Source organism: Talpa occidentalis, unplaced genomic scaffold, assembly GCF_014898055.3.
Source record: "Talpa occidentalis isolate TD23 unplaced genomic scaffold, MPIMG_talOcc4v2.1 talOcc4.5, whole genome shotgun sequence".
Lineage (NCBI taxonomy): Eukaryota > Metazoa > Chordata > Mammalia > Eulipotyphla > Talpidae > Talpa > Talpa occidentalis.
Genome location: NW_023604861.1, coordinates 29,656,534 through 29,672,656, shown reverse-complemented (window position 1 = coordinate 29,672,656; position 16,123 = coordinate 29,656,534). Strand labels below are relative to the sequence as shown.

Below are 16,123 nucleotides of genomic sequence, written 5' to 3'. Positions count from 1 at the left end.
GGAGGGTGTGGGGGAGGGGGGTGTTTGGAAATACTTTTCTCCATAGCCTGTTGAAAGATCTACTTCTAAGAGTTAATAGTCCCTAAGTGTTTTACACTAATATGATACTAACATTACAGGAAGACTAAAATTAATAAAATTCCAAGTTTGACTTTTTAAAAACAACAGTTAGGTACACACCACAAATTTTCTTTTACAAGAAAGAAACACAAATAACAGATTTGACCATTAACCTGTTTTGAGTTCCAAGACAGTTGTTATTGCTTTCTTGAATCTACAAATGGAAGCAAGAACATTTGAACATTTAAATAGTGTAAAGCAGAACTACCTCTTGCCCCAGAAAAGCAAGTCAGCGTAGGAGGAATAAGAATAAAGAGCAACAAAAAGGAGTTTCCTCAAGCCAACTCCAATGTGCATTTTAATTGCACTTGTGAGCCCAGACCACCAGGTAATCTCTGTTAGAATTTGTTAGGCCTCGCCTAAACTACTTAGAAATCAATGCATACCAACCATGATAACTGTTTACAGGAGCTCTATTCCAGTTCTAAACAAATTATGGACAACTCCATTGATTGGTGTGGATCATTTTCTTCCAGTGAACTTTCCCTTAGCCTCCTTACAGTAAACAGCTCTTACTGAGTCATTGTGGCATCTGTTGATTCTAGATGAAGGGCTAATACAAATGAAAGGAAGGCACCTGGCATCAGGCCACTGCACATAAAGCCCCTTAATAATGTGGGATCTCACATTCCTCTGATCAGTTCAGGAAGGGTGCCAAGTAGGAGGAGAAGAGAGACTGGCAGGCCAGGAGCCCCTGTGTGGTTCAGATTACATGACAAGGATGGATTTTGCCAGATCAACAGCTATGTACTTTCTGAATCTAAATGTGATGTAAACAAAAGTCTCATTTACTATACAGCAATGTAGGGCCACTTGAAATTCATCATCACAATAATCTTTTGGAATATAGTAGATCTGAATGGTGTGTGTGTTAGTATTACACACCAGGGATTCTTGGAAACACAGTGTAATATCACCTTCTGCCGACGAAGCAAGGAAATTCATCCTATACCCCTCTAGTTCATTTATAAGTGCAAAGTATCAACAGTTACATGAAGTACCTATCTATCCATAACACAATATTTATTATAAGCTGACACTACTCTGTCAGTGACTCCACATCACAGAATGCTGGCCTTTATGAGATTTTGATGATTTGCATTTTCTGAGTTAAATGGTTTGAGTTTCTACATGTTATATATAAATGAAATTTGTTTGGGGAAATAATATCATTATATAAGTTAGTTGATGGAAACCAGTGGCTCTAAATATAATTAGAAATAGAAAGTTTCCCACTTAGAAAATGAACACAGTAAGAAGAAACACTATTATTTTGAACTGTATTTAATTTGCAAATATTTATTATATCTACTCTAATTTCCCAAGTAGAAATACAAACAAATTTGTTTTAGCGTGTGGTACCTATAGTTTTAAAGACTACTCAGTTGTACTAGGCCATTGCTTAAACTACAGAATAAGAAATTCTTAAGGGTAATGTTTAGTCATGATCCTTCCCTAGTTAATTTACTTTTCAATTCCATTCATTCCCTCAATACATTCATGAGTATGTGCATATATAGTTATACATTTTTATCTTTTTTCTATGAAAAAACTCTGTTAATATGAATTATCTCTAAATGTAAAACACAAAACCATTATGTCTCAGAAAACAATTTCAACACCCATTTGTTTACACAAAATGTTTTCTTAAAAATGTACATATACATTCCGGATTCTCAGTATGTCATATAATCATCATGCTAAGAAAGTGTGCAGTAATTTAATAGCCAACATTATTTTCTTAATAGTACATAAAATAATGGTACTCTATTTTGTAATCTATGACTTTTCAAATCTGAAGAATATTGTATTAATAATTATGAGGGTAGAAAAATGATCTAATATTTTTTCAGACTTTGTTTTCTGATCTCTATACTAAGTGGTTTATAGTAATAATCATAATCAGTAAACTCTCACTTCACTGGTAACCTCTTTTTTCAGTGGTAGAAACAGATTCAAAGAGGTTTATTGATTAACTTAGCTCAAGTGGTACTTTTAAACATAAGGATCAAATTCTTCTCTTTTTTTGCTATTATTTGCAAATATACTCTCTCTACTTGCACAAACAAAATTGTGCACACACACACACACACACACACACCCTTGTACCCAATGATGGCAAAAGTGACTCCATTTTCTAAATGACAGACTAGTTATATGACTATTAGAGTAATACAATGATAAATAGGTTACATGTCTACTAGTTGATTAGCAACATGGACACAGAGTCATTTTATCTTACTGTCCCCTATCTCCATAGCTCTAGAACAGGGTCAAATAATTATTGACTGAATATACAAATTTCAGCCTAAAGGCTTATTTCTTGAATTTACCTGTCATCCAAACAAGAGGACGAACACCATCAGATTCACAGACTCCATTATGTTTCTCTAAGTTCTACATCCTTGGGAAAGACCTTTGTTTCAAGTCATTTCAGAATGACTTATGAAAAAAAAAATAACTATGCTAATACAGACCTTGGAACACTTGAAACCACAGACAGTTTAATGTGGCTTATCCCTCCATCTAGGGTATATATTTGTGTGTTTGGCAGAAGAAGCAAGAGAAAAGAGTATTTTAGCAGGTTTTAATTTTGTTCTCCAATTTTAAAACACATGCATACTGTTGCATTTTCCCTAAGAGACTTTCAAAACATTTATTTCCTATTGTTGCTTCTGTCCCCACCACGCCTCCCCTGCCCTGGTCTCTTCTTTTTCAACTTCTCCTGTTCTCAACCATACCCACAGAATTATTAAAAATGTCATGTAACTTTTGTCATAGAAGATAGCTGATTTAGGGGGAAGGTGTGTATATTTTTTTCTTTTTATCTAGACCAGTGAATGGGCAAATGGCCATAAATAGTGGAAAATCTGCAGCACTGGTGGTGGCATTATTTAGGGTGACATTGCTTTGTCTGATGCTGAAACAAGACTATTAACTGCTGGGAGATTCTAAGCTACATTGCCTGAGCAGTGGTAAGTATATCTTTCCAACTTTCAGAGCCAAATGAATGCCTAAAATCTCTCTCTCTCTCTCTCTCTCTCTCTCTCTCTCTCTCTCTCTCTCTCTCTCTCTCTCCTTTTCTCTCCCACCCACGTGTGCACACCCCTCACTTTCCTTGTAAGTAGAAAATGTTAACACACCACCATGTAGTTCAGCAAATTATAAGTTGTTGGGGCTTGAAATATGGAAGAACGATAGAGGAGGAGAAAATCTCCAGCCTGCTAAGAGTTCCTTGGAAACGGAGGACCATTTATTTTACCTTAAATGCCTTCAGCAACAGAGTACCAGCTTTCATCCACCAGAGAGGTGACAGCTGCCCTAGCTCTTTGCAGTTCAGGGAATTGAGATAGTCTATTTCTTCTCCCCTTTTGATGCTGAGTTTCATTCTTTGTCATCAGTGTCATCAGTATTATTCATTACAGTTTGCATTGTCTGAGAAATAAGTCTAGGTATTGATGTGACCAATAATGAAAAAAAAGGTATGTTCAAATATTAAATACTGACTTAACCAACTGATTATAGTGACCAATCTATTAATGCATCTAACTTCAAATGCCCAAAACATTTAAATGCAAAGCCTCTTTGAAACAAAGCAAATTTGAGGGGTTGCGTGGTTCATCCTTAATATTCAGTTTCTGACTGCAGCAGTTTTAAAATTGGTGGGAGGGGAGGGATTGGGGTCAGAATGGGGGGGCTGCAATTGTATGGGGAATATAAAAATAAAATTTATTATTAAAAAAATAAAATAAAATTATCTCTGATTCTCAAGATCTAAAAAAAAAAAAAAAATTGTCCAAAATTGCCCAATATTAATGATTAGATTAATGATTTATTTCTTCCTAGAAATAAATCTAGTAGTTTATTATTCACAGCATATTAAGAGCAATATATTATGAATAAATGAAATCTACAACACACAGAGAATAGTAAATAAAAATAATTCTTAAAAAGGGCCTCCCCTGGTGGCGCAGCAGTTGAGCGCTGGGCTGCAAAGCTGCCTGTGGCCTCTGCAGTGCCAGTTCAATTGCTGGCCGCCTGCGAGGGTCCCACATGGCGTGCAGACCTCTCCTGCCATGCCCGCTGCTCCCCTCAGCAGTGTATTTCGTCAGTCTGCCTGTTTTGTTCCCTGCTCTGGCTCTGGTGAATTCTCTTGCCCTCCCGCGCTTCTGACTGTACTCAGTGCTCGTATAAATAAATAAACAAATCTTAAAAAAAAAATCTTAAAAAAAAAATATAAGTATGGATATCAGTTAAAAATCAAACTTCAACAATGTGGTTTTTATAAGCAAAATAGTAAAATTTCACACTTGTATATGAATGTTTACCCTTTTTTTTCCTGAGGACTAAGGTTTGGTGACAAATTAGTTTAGCTATTGCTAAAAGAATGCCACCATTTCCTATTTCCTTTAATAGGACAGAAGAATTAAGAGCTGAGAAGCTCAAGATGAAGAATCTTATTTCTAACACAAAGTTAACTGAACATTTCCCATCCCCGGCTGGAACTGCAGAACTGAGATAACTGGGAAACCTGACACTTTGATAGGAGTTCCAGTGCCAGAGGATGAGTGTCCTTCACTTTGATCTTCACTTCCAGGGACTACATTTAAGTGACACTTCTCATTACCCCTCATCAGCTCTTCCCCAAAGTTCCTGTCTTTCAACAAGTTGTGAATGAGAACTCTGACTGGTGGCACCGATATTGTCTGCTGAGTAACAGTGTGTTTTGAATGTGCAGTTTCAGGATCTTTTGCTAATTAAAACTGCTTTACCACTGAGAGGTTCCCTAAGGCTTACCCTTGTTTATATGGGTTAGACCAGGAAATCAAGACTGAAACAATCCTAGGACCATAATTTGTTGCAATTTCAAATGAAAAAGTTGGAAATACATTGATAAAATTGGCTATTTTATCCACACACATATATAATTAGGGTTATCATAAACCAAACAGCATCTGTAGATACATAAATTGATGACAGAGGCAAATCTATCTAAGGACCAATGGAGCTATCTGACTTCACTTCTAAATATACTATTTATTAAGGGGAAGTATGAACTCTGAACAAAATGCATTTCCTGGTTGATTTAGGCTACCACAAAATTCTGGAGCACTAATGGCATAACCCTTTAGCATTAATTAACAATTCTCCTTAGGGTACAATCACTCAAAGACAATAAAAAAAACTCAGGCTTATTTTTCCACATTACGTTAATATTCTGTTTTTCTCCATCTCAATACCATTCATGGGCAAATAAGAAAAAGCAAAGGAAGACCTAAACAATTTCATTTCAAAACAGAGTGGTATGTCACATGAGAATGAGTAAAGAAACTAAGCGAGACCAAGCAGCTAAGTCTCACAACTACTTTTGAATTGAACACTTTATATCATATTATAATTGTCATTATCATCTTAAACCAGGAATTAGAGTCCACTTATAATTTCAAATGAGAAAATAACAATGCATATTTAATGCTAAGTAACAAAATTCAGTAACATTCTGTTTTCTTGATCTTACTGACAAACTAGTCTCTATAACAGCCATCACTTCTATTATGCAAAGAGAGAAAACCAAAAATATAGTAAATTGTACTGTTATTAGTTAGGTTGTTAGTGCTTAGAGTTATTTATTGGCTTATAATATTTCATGAATTGTTTTATAGATTTCTCGCTTATGTTACATAGAAGGTTAATTCCAGGGGCATTTAAAATTAAGGTATATAATTATTTCAAGCAAATAAATCCAAAACACATGCACAAAAAGCAAATCAGAAAATCCTTTAATCATGACAATATTCTGTAGCTCTGAAGATAGCAGGATCCTTCCAAATGTCAAGAAAAAAATCTTTGCTGAATCTGATAGCATAAGAGAAAAATGTTGCTGAATTAGCTATGTCCGAGAAGGCCTTGGGGGAACAGAGCATGTATTATCATTTTTGGAAGTCAATTGACAAGATTTGAGAAATAAAGATGAAAGTTTACATAACTCTGCAGGTATCTTTGTTACCATTAAAAAGTGACCTTTTTGCCTACAACATGTAGATAATTTTCACAAAATAAATAGACATGTATATGTATTTACCTGAATACACCTTAGCACCACTGACCTATAAATTATCCGTATATTTTCTGACAGATGGACTAGATGAAGAGAGACAAGTCAGATATGAAAATTAGTTAACCCTTGATTTTTTTATCCTAACTTCCCAAGACTCTTGCAAATATTCAGTACACTAAAAATTCATAAATTCCTATTGAGAATTAGAGATGTCTGCATGCCTTGAAGCTTCCATAGAATTGTTTTTAGGTAGAGTCAGAACTAAAATGAGGCATATGTTAAAGCTTCTTACACAGGGCCGGAATCTCATCTTGCTCAGCACCCCACAGTGCTCATTGGAGTGAAGAGCCATCTTTGAAGGCAATTGGAGCTTTTTGCTTGGTTGAGCACCATGGAGCTTGGAGCAAGATAAAAAAAGCACAGACTTTAAACTGTAATTCTGCTAGCAGGACACACTGAATCCATCCAACCAGACCACCATGGGATAAGTTCACTAGCCTCTTAGCAAAATAAAAAATACAATCTACACTAATTGGCCAACAAAAATTCCTATTAAAAATAAGGAAATTATTTCCAAATATGTTCATTATTTATTTTATTCTGACTCATTTGTCTGCATGTCTACATACCTATGTCATTCACAATCTATATAATTGTATCTGTGTTAAAAGACATTTAAGAGATTAATTTTATTGAGTTGCTACTCAAATAACTTTGAGCAATGTCATCAGGTCAAGGTAGCAGCAATGCAGCTTGTTATAACTTCAGGGAAAACTGGGGGTTGAGCATGGACACTCCCTGACTAAATGAGTGATGTGTAGATCCATACTGAATAGCTACTTGCCTTTATTTTCAAAATTAAGACTCAATTAAATTACCTACTAAGTCACCTACTAAATTAAAAAAAAATAGCAAGCTGTTCAAATGATTTTGATACTTCATAAAGTTTAGGAACCACTGCTTTAGATGACTATGATCCTCAAAAAAACTTCTAAGAAGTTCAAGAAAGATTTCATTATTGAAGTTTACTTTCTTTTTTTTTTAAATTAAGTTGTGTATTGATACAAGCACTGGGTACAGTCAGAGGCACAGAGGTTAAGAGAATTCACTGGAGCCAGAGGGAGAGTAGAACAGGCAGAGTGACGAAGTACACTGCTGAGGGGGCAGTGGGTGGCAGGAAAGTACTGCAAGACATGTGGGACCCTCGCCTGTGGCAGGGAATGGAACCTGCACTGCAGAGACAGGCTGCGGGCAGCTTCACAACCCAGCACTGGGGAAGCCCGAAGTTTACTTTCTAAAAGGAGAAATGTGACATTTCTCCTTTAAATTATGATCTATATTCCCCATAGAAAATAACAGGCTTAGAGAGTTGTAGTTTTAAGCATTTTACCTTCTATGTGTCTATTCCATGCAATTTATCTTCTAGCCACTGTTTCTTCTATATTTTCTCTTTCACTCTTTGTAAGTATGTACTCTTACCTGAAATATATCTAAGACTTTCTCTTATTCCTGCCACCTCATTCCAAGCCCCTTTCCCCTAAAACAACATTAAATCTTACTAAGATGTACGTAAAATACACACTCTTATCTGTCTACATCATAGAACTTATTCTTCACACAGAGTTTAAAGATATCAGTAGAAAACCCCACCGAACCAATCAGCTATGCGCTCTCTTATTATTTTCTTGTACCAATAATATGTTCTTTCCAATCAGAAAACTGATTACTTCCTGATGGTGTCCCATATTTCACATACCTCCCCCCGGCTCCATTTTGTTCTCTACTGCAGTTAGTTTCACTTATATGGACCGTTTTCTTTTTTTTTGAACCAAATCTGCTCCCATATTAAGATCCATATCAAAATACCTTTACATTGAAGACTGCCTTGATGCCCCCAATATGCATCATTTCAATACCTATGAACTTTTGCTGAAATTTTGTTGGTAGTAGCATTTTTATTTTTAAAAAGATTTTATTTACTTTTTGTGCAGAAGAACTGGGATGCAGGCCAAAGGTGCAGGGATTGAGAGGATTCATCAGAAGCAGAACTGGCAGATCCACTAAAATACACTAAGGGGAGCAGTGGGCAAGATAGGAGAGGTCTCCCTCATCATATGAGTTAGCTCCCTGGTTGGGAATTGAACTAAGGCCATCACAGTTTCCCTTTGAAGTGGTAGCACTGAGACTTAACCCCTAGGCGACTGGGGGGGGGTATTTTATATATATATATATATATATATATATATATATATATATATATATATATATATTTGAGGTAACATTGGTTTATAGCACTATATAATTCAGAGTTATAGGATCCCACCCATGTAGTCATCTGTGACCAACCACACCTGTTACTTCCACCATAGTCCTTTGGGCACCCTCCCATCTTTGATGTATACCATCTCCCTGCACACTGGTGGCTTCAGTTATAAAGTCATATTTCTAGGGATTGCTTTTGACTGGATTTGTCTGGCTCTTTTGTTTTCTTTCTCTATAGTCACATACATATTGGTGATTTTTTTTTAATGTACCTCTGGAGCACTTGATATAGTCTATGATTCATGTGGGCATTAATGAGCAGCACACTCAACTATATACAAGCTTTCCTCTTGTATATACTCAACACAATTTTAAATTGAATTATTGATATAAGTTCATTTACTAACACACCATTCACAGAAGAGTACATGCATAGTAGTAGGCTCAATTTACTTATGACTTCGAAATATTAGATTAGGATAGGGAAGCATTCCCCACTAAGAGGGAGTAATGAAGTGCTGTTTCAAAACCTTTCATAGAAACGAACATGGACAGGACCCACACAGCATCAAATAATCAAATAACCACACAGCATCAAATAGCTCCTACAGGCTCATTTTGGAATCTCAGGACTGAACTTCAGATTCCGATGAGTGAAAGCATGGAAGTTATGGCTGAATTAGAGACTTGAAGCAAATGTACAAAATAGGCTGCCAATGAATCCAAAGCTGGGAACTGAGCACCCGGCTGTGTGCGTGTGTGTGCAGAAGCTGTGACCAGAAGCCAGGTTGAGTACAAACCAAGGACTGGTAGCCATGGCAACATGGACACATCCAGAAGTCAGCGCCAGAAAAAGGAGCAGGACAAACTTGGAACAGGCTGTAGGTCAGACCAGAGAGGGCCAGAGAACCAGACGAGGTCGAAGTCAGGGAACAATCCATGCTGCACAGGCTAAGAGGAAGCTCCTCTGTGCCTCCAGATGGAATTCTGCTGGATGTCTGGTCCAGGCTCCAACTGGCTCAGAGTCCCATTTGCTCCTCATGTACAGATTCTTCCAACTGGCTTCTGTTGTTCCATGGTTTTCTATCTTTTGGATGCTCGCAAAGCAGCCTCATAAAACTGTTTTGCCAGAAGTTCCGTAAGGTGACCCCATTTGTAGAAAATGCCAGAAGTGAGTCAAAGCATAGGTTTTTCTTTGAAAACTCCAAAGATATAGTATAGCTTTCTGTCTTCGAACAGGGTTCAAGAATATTTTTCTGCTAAACAGACAGATTTCAGAAAAATCCTGCAGGATTCTTCCCATATAGAAAAATCCTATTCTATATGGTTTCAGATTCTCCACCAGGAATATATTTATTTATTTTTATTAATTATGGTGATCAGTTTCCCATTCAATATATACTATATTGTGAGAATCAGAGACTTTCATTTAATTCATTACTTCCTAATAATGATTGGCATTTATTGATGTTAATTTTGATTTGTTATATTCTGAGTATTAGCAAAAATATTTGACTGTATGAAATATATCATCAGTTTTATCTTTCACACAAACCTATGAGGTGTGTTATTGTTATGATTGTTATTATTCCCTCCCTTTTTTATAGTTGAGGAAACTAAAGCCTTGATATACTTTTAAACAGGGTAAGAAGAGGAACTACGATACAAAAAAGGAAGTTACAACACTACCCTTAAGCTCAAAATATAAGCTATCTATTTAGAGTATTCAATTGTTAGAACTAATAGGGCAACTGTCTGCACATTTTATCTGAAAAAGCAAGCTGAGTGAGCCAAGGAAAAAAAATGAGAGAAAAAAAATTTGTGAAGATGGGGAGGAGAAAGTTGGGAATATGACATCCAAATGAAATATCTTTGCAATGAGTAAAGTACTCAAAAATCTGGTAGTTTATTTTTTGTAAGAGCCTTTGTATTACCCAATATTTGAATGTTTTATAAAAACATCCACTTCAATGGAAATATAAATGTACTGGAATAAAACTTTACAAAATAACTGTTTAGGCTCATCTTATATTTTGTTTCTCTTTGTTTTTTCTCAGTACCTTTTGAAAATAACCTAAAGAAATCTCTCCAGAAAAATGCAAACCCCATTCATACAGATATTTATAGTAACTCTGTAGTACTGAAGTTAGTCTCATAAACTTAGTGAAGTCCATGCATGGATCATAGAATAAGAACTTCAAATTTATATTTTATACTTTATAGGCTTCTTAAATTCCTTTTGAATTATGAAAGTTTAGCTTTGTCTACATCTACAAATGGCAAGTTTGAATTTGTTCTTATAGCCATAGAGTGCCACCATTTACACCCTTAATTACTCTATTCAATTACTTCCTGCCAAATAGAATACATATCTACTACTTTGCATGGTGGTTTGTTATATAAGTAAAGGCAAGCTATTTTTAACTTCCCAACTAAGTGACTCGTAATAAGTGTCTATGTAGCATTAGCTAAATATTGGAAAAATCTGCAAATGTTGTCATGATACATAGTTTTAAATAACTGTAGCTTAAGCTTGTTCTAAAGATTTATAACCAATAGTAAAATCAAAGAATTATGTATTTCTTTGTACATATAATTTCATGGTGGAATAAGCACAATGAATAAAACACACCGAATGATTTGAAAAGATGAGAGTTTCAGGAGGTTGGGGATCAAATTACTATTTGTTTCCCTATCACTGTATATTCTGTAGTTATAATTCCTAGCTGCTTATACTTAGTAAGTCAGTTTGGGGTAATTTTTCTCTTCCTTGTTCTTTGGAACATTTTGAAAAAGTGAGTGATAAATGTATCACCAAAATATTGGCAAACCTTTTTTATAATTAAACGGACAACATTTTTTGGTGACATGCATGGTTTTTGTCTGCCTTCAACAAAATCAGTACATAGTTATTTTTTCTGAGAATCATTCTAACCTCCTTGTCCACTTAACTCTTTCCCTGCAAATCCCAAATCATAAAAGTGTTTCTTTTGTACATCAACCTCACATACACAGCAGTACTCATCCCAGAACTGTTTTCCATGGAAAGACCCTAAATTCTGAAATGGTATTTCTTTGATTGGTGTCATTCAAACTTCATTAAATATCTTAAAAAATGACTCTAAGCAATCTGTTTGTTTAAGAAATTAATAATGAGATATGAATTTCTAGATGATACATAGATGTTATTAGCCAATGGTAATGGTGACAGTTCTCTAAGATTTTTCAGAGCACCTGTCATAGACCAAAATTTTATAAGAAATTCATTATTGAAAATCACTCTTCCTCTGAAGACTCTTTCTCCCTTCCTAACTTCCTTTAAAAAATTTGTTGGGGCCTCTCTGGTGGGGTTAGTCTCAACATTATTCACTGCCATGGCCTGAGTTTGATCCCAGCCAGGGAGATAACCCACATGGCAGAGCAGACCTCTCCTGTTTTGCCCACTGCTCCCCTTAGCAGTGTATTTCAGTAAATCCACCTGTCCTGCTCCCTACTCTGTCTCAAGTGAATCCTCTCCCCTCCCATCCCCCGCCCCTCTGGCCTGCACCCCAGTTCTTTGCATAAATAAATTTAGAAAAGTTGTTGAACATCTACATGTACAAGTGAGCACATTGTTCATGAAGATACAATTAATCTCACATTTGGTTTTATTAATTTCTGAGCTCAGTTTCTGACTTCAAGTTACTGATTGATAGATAATGCATTTTCATATTGTTTAGGGATATATTTCTTCTATATTTCTGTGCTAATTGATTTAATTACATTTGCTTTTGATGATATGTCATTGAATCTGTCTCAGTCGTTGGTGTTCTACAGTAAACAAATACAGTATTTCTAGGAGACTTGTACACCTAAGATGACATCATGGGCTTCATTTTAAGCATTTCATTATAGGGATGAAATTCAGCTAATAATTGTTCTGAAACACAAAGTTTAAAATTTGATGTAGCATTGCCAATTTCCCCATTTTTATCTCTCCATATCTATTTGCTCTTAAAAAAAAAAAAAGTGAAAATCCCACAGTAAATTTGCCACCTCTGCAAACAAGAATGGAAACTCAGGTTGTTTTCATTCTGAAAACGAACCAGTTTCTCAGCCATTGTGTTTTATGTCTAACTTAAATTGCATGTCCTTGGGGCAGAGAGAGGCCTTATCTTTTCCTTCTTTTCTTTTTTTTTTCCCTTTTTTTACAGAGTCAAGTATCCTGTCACTGTTATACAAAACAATAAATAATGAAGTGAATTGAAGATGTGTGAATTGTGCCAGGTTGACAGAAATGGAACCTATGTTCTTAGAGTTGTTTCGGCAGTATTTCCTAACAAGCAGCCTGAGTCTTTCCAACATCTCAGAAAACAAAATAGAGATGGAGGATAAGAAAGTGGAAATAAAGAGAAAAGCAAAAAAAATCAGCACAGGTATAGAAAGTAGTTGTTTGGAATTAACTATTAGTTACTTGATCTGACATACCTACATTGTGGTGGTCTGATAAGGGGGTATAGGCTGGTGGCGTGGGGATGAAATAATTTACTAGAGATAGAGTGGACAACAGAAAAGGTAGATATATTGAAGACAGAAAAAATTGCCTGCCCCTAAGAAAGATTTGGAGGTTTCTTTTATAATTTATTTTGGTGGGCTTTTTCATGATTGGGGAGTTGGTATCTGTCAGTTGTTATCTGTTTGGATCTTAGGTTTTGGTCGGCATTTTGCAAGGCTGTGTCTTGATTGATTTTGTTTGTCTTGTTTCTGTATTCTCTGGAATTCTTGCTAGTCCCCTTTTGGTCTTGTGGACTCATATAGGTTCCTATGGCAACTCTATGGCTTCTTTTTTTTTATCTACTTTACATCTGCTAGCACTGTTAAACTGAGTAAAGTGTAGAGACTGAGTTTTAACTCTATTAAGTAATACCCAACACAAATGAAATTAAGAAAGACAATGAAGGGTCATCCCACCATCAGGCATATTTTATAGGTATCACTCTTGTCAAATACACATTTATTCATGTAATGTGTAAATGAGAATACTAAATATAGCTAATCATATTTGTTCAACAGTTTTACTTGGTTCTCTCATAAACAGTCAAGGGAACTTCTAAACAGTCAAGAGAATTTCCTCAACTATAATTAAAGTAGCCTCATTCTCAAAATCCATCACTCTGCCCTGTTATTTTTTTCTCTAAATTACTCATATCTGAAATCATAAATTTAGTGTTTCTTTCTTCTTTGCCACATCATTATAATATATAGAGCATTGCTGAGACTAACTCCTATGCCACCAGTGAGACCTCAACAACTCACTCCACGAGGGGAATGAATTTATTGGTCCTGTTCACCAGGGCCAAAGGGAAGCCTGGAATATAGGAGGCATCCATAAATATTGGTTGAAAGTTAAAAGATATAATGTCTTGAAATAAGTTTAGTTAATCACTTCTGTTGATTTAAATCCATAAAGTCTGATACATTATACAGCCAACAGGTACTCAGTATAGTGGTAAAAGATAGGCAAATAGGGCCTCCACTGGTGGCGCAGGTGGTTGAGCACAGCGCTGTGAAGCTGTTCACAGCCTCTGCAGTGCCGGTTCAATGGCACAGCAGACATCTCCGTTGTGCCTGCTGCTCCCCTCAGCAGTGTATTTCATCAGTCTACCTGTTCTGTACCCCGCACTGTCTCTGGTGAATCCTCTCACCCTCCCACTAATCCAGCCTGTACCCCGGTTCTTGTATAAATATTTTTTAAAGATACGCAAATATATCTGGCTTTCAAAGTTTCAGATATAATAGATTTTGCAGAGAACAGTCTTGATGATGGTTTTGTGAATTTTTGCATGTTCTAGTTACAAGTGCTGCTCCTGAAAAATAGAGTGGTAAACAGTTTATTTAGCTCAGAAGCTACATTCAGGATTCAGTCAGATAAAGGATCACATTCTCAGTTATGTGTTTGGAATTACTCAGATGTCAAGACAAAAATTACTTTATCAAATTGAACTTCAAGTGTCTCCTACCTAAAATTGTTCCCAATAATGCCTTCATGTGATAATTAAGTAAAATTAAAGTAAACAGACTCTTTAACTGGCATCTAGCAAATATCACTACCTTTTCTGAACCTTCCTTCATCTTTCCTCAAAATGTCAAGAACAAGTGCTAGGATAGTTGGCTTCTGATTTTAGCACATCACCAAGAAAGTCTTGCTCTTGTGCAAGTCATTTACATATTCCTTTTCGTCTTTCTTGTTTGTAGAAGGAGATATTACACTTCTTAGGTCTCCTTCTCACAAATTCTGCAACCTTCATATCTACTTTTATTATTCTGGTCTATATTAAAGCATTACACAAAGTAATTTGAAAGAGCAGATTGCTCAATTTCTCTCTACCCCCAAACAGTATAGCAACTTACTATTGCATCTGCACACTTTTAAAATTCAAGAATAGGTTTGTTTTTATAGCTCCAGATTTTTTTTTTTTGAGATTTATTTATTTATACAAGCACTGGGTACAGTCAGAAGCATGGGAGGGTGAGAGAATTCCCCAGAGCCAGAGCAGGGAACAGAACAGACAGATGGACCAAAATACACTGCCTAGGGGAGCAGCTGGTGCAACAGGGGAGGTCTGCGCCATGTGGGACCCTCGCCGGTGGCTGGGGATTGAACCAATGTTGCAGAGGCTGTGGGCAGCTTCGCAGCCCAGCACTCAACTGCTGCACCACCAAGGAGGCCCTATAGCTCCAGATTTTAAGGGAGCTCTACTGTTTGTTTAAAATCAGTCTCTGTGCTATTTCTTTCATGCCTTTAACTTGATCATCACAGCATGAAGAATCACAATTTCATGAGGTTCAACTGATGCTGGTTAACTTGGCACCCCCAATGAACACTCACTCTACCCCCATCATTTTTTTAAAAAATAGCAAGAAAAATTTTAAATGAATAACTGGTCTTCTACCAAAAAAAATGATAATTGTATTCAATTCATTCTAGTGGAAACATTTGACCTGGTTTTAGTAATCAAATTTTATTTCACTGGGCCAAGTTTGTATATAAGCTATTTTAAAATCATGACCAAAGAGTCATTGTAAACAATACAAAAGATTAAAGGAGAAAATGAATATCTCTGTCCAATAATAATGACCATAATTCAGATAACTTAAAATACATACTTAAATTGGTGAAATTAGATCTTCACATAGGTCATTACTTCAAATATCAAGACTCTTTTATTATGCTATCCTTAAAAATAATTTATAATTACTGAAATTAAGGATACATGATATGTAATTATAATCTATCTCTTGATTAATCAATCCTCTAGCTGAAGGAAAGAAAACAATTCTGCATTTAAGTGGGTACAGTTGGCCTCATTACCTAACTGATTGGCATGCATCTTTCAGATTGAAGATCATGCATGTCTTGTTAGAATCATAAGACCATAAACCCTCAGCTGTACAGAAGCATTATGTGCTTTAATAGAATTTAATTCAATTTTCAAACCCAATATAACTAATACATTTGTTTTCTCTTATACCATTAAGATAGACAAATATAGTTAGTTGTCAGTATTGATTCATTTCCCAAATACACAAAGTAAATATATGTAAAATCTTATTTTAGATCAAACTCAATAACATATAGATATACAGGAATGTCTTGAATGTTAATGGATTGACCATGGTTAGAAAATCATTAAAGGGTGTACA

The 16,123-nt window shown here is 35.7% G+C and overlaps 1 protein-coding gene across 5 annotated transcripts in view; it reads right to left on the bottom strand.

Annotated features, from left to right (window-relative positions):
- Positions 1-16,123, bottom strand: part of PCDH9 (protocadherin 9) — an 858,927-nt gene that overhangs the window by 326,194 nt on the left and 516,610 nt on the right. The window lies entirely within an intron of this gene.